This window comes from Hoplias malabaricus, chromosome 18, assembly GCF_029633855.1.
Source record: "Hoplias malabaricus isolate fHopMal1 chromosome 18, fHopMal1.hap1, whole genome shotgun sequence".
Classification (NCBI taxonomy): domain Eukaryota; kingdom Metazoa; phylum Chordata; class Actinopteri; order Characiformes; family Erythrinidae; genus Hoplias; species Hoplias malabaricus.
In genome coordinates this window covers 19,061,440-19,069,956 of record NC_089817.1, presented here as the reverse complement: position 1 = coordinate 19,069,956, position 8,517 = coordinate 19,061,440, and positions in this window count along the sequence as shown.

Sequence of the window (8,517 nt, the reverse complement as noted above, 5' to 3'; positions counted from 1 at the left end):
AGTCATCTTCATCCAACAGGGCTCCGGCATCAACAAATTCAACACCCTCAACGCTTTCCTCTTGTTCATCATATTCATCATTTTGGACACCATCATCCTCTTCTCCATAACCCTCTCCTACAGGATTGTTGTTCTCATCAGTCTGCCCATAAACTCTCAAGGCTTTTAGGAAGTTTGATCCATTGTCAGTTGTAGTGCGAACAATCTTTTCTCTGATATTGAATTCTGTGTGAATATCATTTAGGGCACCAGCCAGGGCAGAAAAGGTATGTGACCCTTTAAGTTGCTTGCATGCCAGTGCAGCACAGGATCTCTGCATAGTCTGGGGGTTAAACCAGTGTGCAGTGACACCAATGAAACTGCGAGGGTGTGCCGTCCAGCAGTCTCTTAGGAACTGAATTTCACTAAGGGCAGCTTTCAGTTTTCTTTTCATTTCAACAGAGTGCTTTGTGATTTCGTTTACAACATTGCGTGTCATGACATTTGTATTTAGCTGAAGATGTTGCACAAGATCAATGAAGCCCTGTTGCTGAACAATGTGTGCTGAGTGCAAACCTTGGAAAATGAATTTGAGGATGACTTTATCTACACTTGCCTGGGACACTCTTCGAGTCTCCCACAGCTTGGTTTGTTTGGAGGGTGGGGCCAAAGAATTTTCAGTGGATGACTTCTTTTTAAGGGCTGCTGATGTAAGATGCGTGTACCTCTCTAGAAAAGTGGGGTGTTTCTTCTGTGGAAAAAAATAATGCACAGGCACAGATTGAGATTCATATTTTTCTCAAACCACAAGCTCAGACTATCTAAGATTTCTGCTGTAATAAATGTCATGCTCATGAATAAAGGGGAGACTACAAGTTAGGGAGCAGTTTCACTTGTCTATGCAATTATGTTGAGCAGACCACTTTGCCACTTAAAGCTGTTTTAGGACCACAACTATAGAAGTAAATCTGTCTCATCAGATTTTGAAATATTACCACCTTTGAATTTGTAGCAATGAATTTTGTTGCACTGAAATTATGCATCTGAATTTTGTTGCTTTTGAATTTAAGTCTTCAGCTCTGAATATTTTGCTTCACAATTATGCATCTTACATGGTTGGATGTTGGTTCGATTGGAGACAGAATCGATGGCTTATCCTTTGTACCCCAGATGTGTACTCTGAATTTTTTAACTCGTATTCTGGCATCTGAATTTGGTCTATAGAATTTGAGCAACTTCAAAATATATTGTCTGAATTTTTTTATCTGAATTTAATAACCTTGAATAATAACAGTGAAAACGTGTTCTTGAAAATTCACGAGTTCAATTCAAATCAAATCAAATCAAATCAAATTTATTTATATAGCGCTTTTCACAACTGATGTTGTCACAAAGCAGCTTCACAGAATTCCAGTAAGACAAAGATTTGACATGAAATGTAAAAACAAATGTAAAGCCCTCAAGTGAGCAAGCCAGGGGCGACAGTGGCAAGGAAAAACTCCCCCAGCTGAGGAAGAAACCTTGGGAGGAACCAAGGCTCACAAGGGGTGACCCATCCTCCTCTGGTCAATCTACTGGTGATGATAGTTAGTAGTCCATGAGAACTTCAGTGTAGGGACAGCTTCAAGGCACTTGGTGGTTGCTGGAGCGTGGGCAGCTGGTCTGAAGCGTGGAGGAGGATCTCGACAGTCATCCATCAGTGTCCAGACAGACAGGTGGGCAGTCATTTACTCGGAAAGATGTAAAGGGATGGAATTAGTTTTGAACTGTTTTGTGTTTGTAAAGTAGAAAATATGAAAATTTCCAGAGTGTGGCTAATGACTCCGGCAGATCTGACTATGACAGCATTAACTAAAAGGAGAGAACCAGGAGGACACACAGACACGGGAGCATCCTGAAACACTGGCATCCCTCCGCTCCACCGTCAACAAACCTGAGTGATCGCGAGAAGCGGCGGGACGACAGCACCAGCGTCTCAGTTTACTATAATTCCCTGTGTCCATGGACCCCCCGGATCTGCCGCCTTTATCTATGGGGGAGCATTAGCTACCAAATGATAAACTAAACAAATGAGTTCAAGAGCAATTATATTCAGATGCATAATTGCGAAGCAAAATATTCAGAGGTGAATATCTGAAGACATAAATTCAAAAGCAACATAATTCAGTTCAAAATCTGATGAGACAGATTTGCTTCCATACACAAGCAGCTGCTGGCATGGCTGAAAAGTAGCATTATTGATGAGATAGTCCGACTTGAATTCATTTTAAATTGCATTTGGGTGATAGTTGGTAGTTGGGCAGGATCACGCTTATCCTTAGTACATGCTTTATCAACCAACTGTAGACTATAGCTTTGCACATTTAACTTACAAATATTTCATATAGCAATGATATAAGCTTAGATAAATTTTGGCTAAAGTCGAATTTCAAATCTCACACAGAGCCCATCAAACAAACTTGCAACATTCAATCATAGCCTACTGCCTGCAAGCAAACCATTTACCTAGCCATAGCAAACTTTGCAAATTTACCATTAGTACGTCACTAGGCTACTACAATTTTTTGCATCCAATCATTTCGAAAATTTCTTCCAGGTACGGCCAGGGATGTATATGGGTTGGCTGGTCTTCCTGGCTACCAACCTCCTCGCTGGTGTTTAGTTGGGCCATTTCGCTTGAGTTCTCTTGAGTCTCTGCCACTGACATCTCCATACTAGGCTACATACGTCTGCTATGTCCTTGTTGGAGTGTGACGTGACTTGTGCAGGTGCGATGGGTCGCTTACAAACCAACAGGGTGTCAGAATGTTATATGTTTATATTTCTCATACAACCATAATCAAATTATTTTTTTTTTCTTTAAATAAGAGTAACGAGGCTATTTTTAAAATGTAAGGAGTAGAAAGTACAGATAATTGCATGAAAATGTAAGGAGTAGAAGTAAAAAGTCAGCTGAAAAATAATTACTCCAGTAAAGTATAGATAACCAAAATTTCTACTTAAGTAAGGTAACGAAGTATTTGTACTTCATTACTTCATTACTTGACACCTCTGATGATACCAGGCAGGGAGGACATGTGGTGGACAGTACAGATACCAACCTAGACTAGCTTTTGACTGGTGGTGAGCTGCCTTTTTTTTTTGTTTAAGAAATTTTGGTTGATTTATAAATAAATAAAGTTATAGTAGCAAGTTACTTAATGGGCAAATTACCTCCTCCTTTCTCCTTGCCCTCTCCTTTCTCCCTCCATCTCGGTCTGGAGCCAGATGCAGCCATCGTTTAACAACTGCTTCGATGGCTACATTTGTGGCTTCTGCACACAGAACATTTTTTCTGCCAGAATCTAAAATAGAGAAATTTGACACATTAGGCAAATGGTCATCACTTAAAGAAAATACTTGAAACTAAGAGAGTCCTCATATTCAGATTCTTCCACTAAGGGGCAAGAAATTTCTATAGGTCCCACCTGTTCCTCAGTTGCATATTGAGTTGTACAATATGCACAGGGGACAGGCATAACTATGGGTATCTGGGATATGCTCTTATGGGAAATATAGTTTGTCCCTCGAACACAGCACTGTCATTATATCTGATTATTAATTGGTTTACTTACCATTGACTATTTCCCGTAAACACGAATCAGAGAAGGAGACCTTTCCATTGGACCCTTTCCAATTCATAGACCTGGCAATGTCATTTGATAGCATATTTTTCAGAATACGCCATGTTGTGTCTCTTGTGCTTGTACCCCCGATGATGCCGAAGTAGTTTATCTAAAGCAAAACAGCAATAAGCTGAGATATTTGTAAACTAATTTACAATTCTTTTAAACAGGAATAAAAGTGGTGATCAGATTGGAATCTAAAAATAAACACCAAAACACAAATAATAACAATATAATCCAAAATGTTTGCCCACCCTTGTGTTGTGTTTACTCACTGCTTTTTTTTTATGTCTGGGCTTTCATGGAGCTCCTGCTCCAGTGAAGTAAGACCATTTCTGTCCTTAATGGGAAACCTTGTTGCCATTTCTGTCTGGTCTGTACCTGACGCTGCAGAGTTTTTTCTTTGTAATAACAGCAGGATTTGGGCCTGTTGCTGTTTTATTATTTCGAGCTGAGTGAGAATTTCAATCTGCACAGCTATAAAATATTAATATATTAATAGATTTTGGGGCTGTTAGCACATGCCCCACAAAGAATCAGTGTTGACCCTACAATTAGGCCTGCTGGATGTGCCAGCAAACACTGCGGTGTATTACATTTTAAGCTAGATAATGGAAGTGTGCTCATTGCTGAATATTATACATTCCTTAGAATCTGTTTTCAATTAGAAACTTACATGTGGCTCGATTCGTTACTGGGCTTTATACCCTCAATGGTGTTTGTAGTTGAGATGGTGGTGGTGTGATGCCTATGGAAATAACCAACGATCATGCTTGCATTGCAGTTTAGTCAGTAAATCAGATTTTAAGTTAACCTTTCTCCTGTGTTAGCTTTCTGTTACTATACTACTATGTTAATGGGTCGGTTTTGACCCATGTCTTAATTCAGCGATAAAGTCCCCTAAAAACAATTAATTATCAACCAATTTTTTTCTTACCTCTTGTTGACCTTGTTATTCTTCCTTATCCATGTAAGGATTGGTTTTAATTTTTCATTGTTGCACACTGTAAACTGAAGACGTATACTCTACAAAACACAAACTCTGAACTGACTGGGCCTTATATGTCTGTCTTTCTTTGTTTTGTGAAACAGACAAAGATAGAAGCCCCTAACTGAAGTTCGAGTGGTTGTAGGAGGAGCTAGCTGTAGGCTGTTGGTGTATAGTGTGTTTATGAGTGCAGATTTGGCACTTGTTTTTGTTTTATGATTTAAAATTATACCTGGGTCACAACTGATCCTAACAACTGAAAAGCCATCAATTTTTAACAATAGCATTTTATAATTTAGTTATAAAAACTGTTTTTATTATTTTGTTTAAATAGAAGTTCCTGACAAAGTCCAAACATCTTGATGCAATAAACAAATGTATGGAGTATTTGTATGCATTTAAAGCCTGAATACGGGTCAGTCAAGACCCTAACACAAGAGGAAGGTTAATCAACATTACACTCTAAAGCAAAAACCTACTGCAAGTTATGCATCTATAGTGAGGAGTAAAAAAAAGTGTAAGAAAGAAAAGTGTAACAATAATGATGTACTTCTTTCTGGAACATTTGGTGGTAATGTCACATCATCAGTTGGTTGACTAATAATATCAGTACAACAGCCTCTGGTTTATTTTACCAACTTGTGCATTTGTTTGAATTTAAAGCTGCTTACATGCATCTGCTTCACTCAGCATTTGTCTCCTTACTGGGGTATTTATCATCAAGGCTGTTTGGAGCTGAGGTGGTGGTGGAAATGGGGGTGGTGGGATGCCTATAGAAAGATGACCAGTGACCTTGTTAACACTGCAGTATAGTCAATAAATCAGAATCTTTGCACCACACAAGAAATTTTACATTAATTTTTATAAGACAGAAAACATTTAACATTAATGACGAGTTTGTTCTAGCACATTGGCTGGTGATGTTGCAGCATCAGTTGGTTGACTAGTAGCTGGAGGATCACAATCCGTAAAACAATCTTCAGTTTATTTTTTTACCAACATATGCATTTTTTTTATTTAAAACTACTTACACATTTCTGCCTCATTCTGCTTTTGTCTCCTTCTTGGGGTATTTACCATCAACATTGTTTGGGACTGAGGTGGTGGTGGAAGCTCTACTCGTGGTGCGTTACCTAAGAGGAAAAGCAAAAGTGCTTGTTGAAGTGCACATTAGATTAGATTAGATTCAGCTTTGGCATTGAAAAGTACAAGCCAGCAAAATGCATTTAGTATGTAACCAGAAATGCAAAGTAGCGAACATAATGTGCAACTGATGTGCAAAGGACCAGAATGAGGTACCATGTATAAGGTGAAAGTATAGAACACTGCAAATGGCAGAATGAAATGCACTATATATGCAGATATCTAAAGTGTCTAGAATGATGGGAGTGTACTTGGAGAGGAGAAAAACAGAAAGGTGTTCAGATTTTCCAAGGTGGGAGAGGCAAGTTGTATGCCTGAGCAATGCTCGTCTACTAACATTAATTGATTATTTACGGTTTGTGCTTGTTAGATTTTACCATACAAAAATAAAATTTCCTTACCACTGGCAGTATCTGGCTGATAATTGGCATCCGATATTGTATCATCAAAATAGTGATCATCTTCAACATCATCGTCACTCTCAGACTGAGCATATTTTCTACTGAATCCCCTATTGAATCCAAAGAATGTGCTTCTCAAATTAAGTCTAGATTTGACATTAGTATTTCCCAATAGAGCTACAGATGACAGCAAGATTGGGTAATTGTCCATATTGTCCCATTAGTCCTAATAATCATTTGTTGGTAAGTAGTTCTTAATAAGGAATTTACCTTCTTTTCCTTCTATTATATGATGGCATGGTGTCATCTTCACTCTCTGTTTGCAGATCACTTTGCTGCTCAGCCAGTGCTAATTTAGGCCATATAGCATTATATGTATCTGATGACAAAATAAAGACGGAAGCATTTATATAACATTTTATAACAGCTCAGTTGCATTCTCAAGTCTGATTGGCTGAGATTTTCTTACAATGCTCATTAAATATATGCTTGAAAATAGTGCCAAGTGCAAGGTTTCAAATGTGCATCTAAACAAAAAACAAATAAGACAAGAAATATAGTCACCCCAATTAACATGTGCATATAAATGTTTTCACCGAGCGTGTCAATCAGTCTGTGGTCAGAACTAAATGTGGTATAACATGGAATTAAATATTCATAGTATACGGTTGCACATATTTTTCAAACAACAAGTGATTAATTAAATCATACAAGCTGCAGCATGAAAAACTTCATGAGAATGCTATGAATAGACAAAAAGACCATTTGGAATGTTGATATTACACACTTTTTGTGCATCTCACTATGACAGCATATTTTGGCCAATCTGGATTTGGGATTTCTTGCTTTTTCACTGCTTTGCTCATCTCATTTCCATTTTTACATGGGGGCCAGCTACACATTCCATTAGAAACCCAAATAGCCGGGACTACGGCAACTTTTTTGTCTGCAAACTCAACAATGTGAAACATCCTGTAGTGGAAAAACAGAAAACTACAATGAAAACAACGGCTCTATTGAAATTGTTTTGTTTATTATTATAATGTGAACATTTTAGCTCTAAATAACTAAACAAGAAGTGTCTCTCTCTAGTATTCATTATAAAAAAACATTTTAAACGAGTCACTTACATTTCAGTGTAACAGTCTGTTGTGCTTCTGTGCTTATATCTTTAAAAGAAACTGACAAAAACTGGGAAAAAAATACACAAAGTAAATATTTACTTAAAATAGATTAAGGACATTACATGTGTTTGTTTGTTAACAATTGCAAAATTAGCAAAATAAAATGAAATTATATTAAATACAAACACTTTTCTGTTATGTCCATTCATTGTATTTCACCATTTTATTTCAGATAGTGTTTTCATTCCACTTCTACAATAGTATCAAAGTGTAATACAAATCATCATGAACAAGTCAATATCTCTTACAATGCAGCTTTCAATCAGCCCAAAGCCCACTAATGATAAAAAATGATGCAGCCCACAAAAGTGCCATAGAGGCCCAATTGGTGAAAAATCAAACAACTTTAAAGACTCTGGATACAAAAAGTGTTTACAGTTTGTAATACTTGCCAAATGGGGTGTTAAGTACTGACCATGCAGGGTTAGTGAACTTTTGCTTCAGCCCTGCACACGTTATTTTAAAACTGTAAAAGATTTGTGTAGGAACAAGAACTAACATTTTTGAGTGGAGTGAACTTGGACTACGAATTTGGAGGAGAAACAGAACATCAGCAACATATTCACAAACTCGATGACAAGCAGTAATCTCACATGCACTTTAGCTGGAATTCAGAGTCTAATCGACAGGACAAGTGATTTACAACTAAATCCTTTTACAGCAACACAACACATTAAAACATGTTTACTTTTTAATGTACTGTATGTTGTCTGACAAGTGACAACCCTCAAACCACTTCCACTCTTATGCATGAAGCAGAGGAATTCCAACAAACTTATCCTGAACTGGAAGCAATACATACTTACAAATGGAATCAACTGCAGATGTGTACATCAAGGTTGAGTCAAGATCAGAAAGAAGAAATATCCCCAAATGAGTAGAAGTCAACGGATAATCAAAGAAATTTGATTTTGTGTTAAATTCATTATAAACCAAGACCACTATGCCCTCAACATCAAGAATGTCTCTAACCAGAGCTATTGCATCACCAATGCAAACACAATTGTCACCTTTAAAAGTTTTAATGCAAAAACTCTCCAGAGTTAATTCACTGTACTGTTGGATAGCATTACTCATACTAAGAGGTACAGGACCACGATTGTGTTCGTTTTTCAAAGAGTGTGAAAATGGTTGACAGATGCTTTCTTTTATTATGT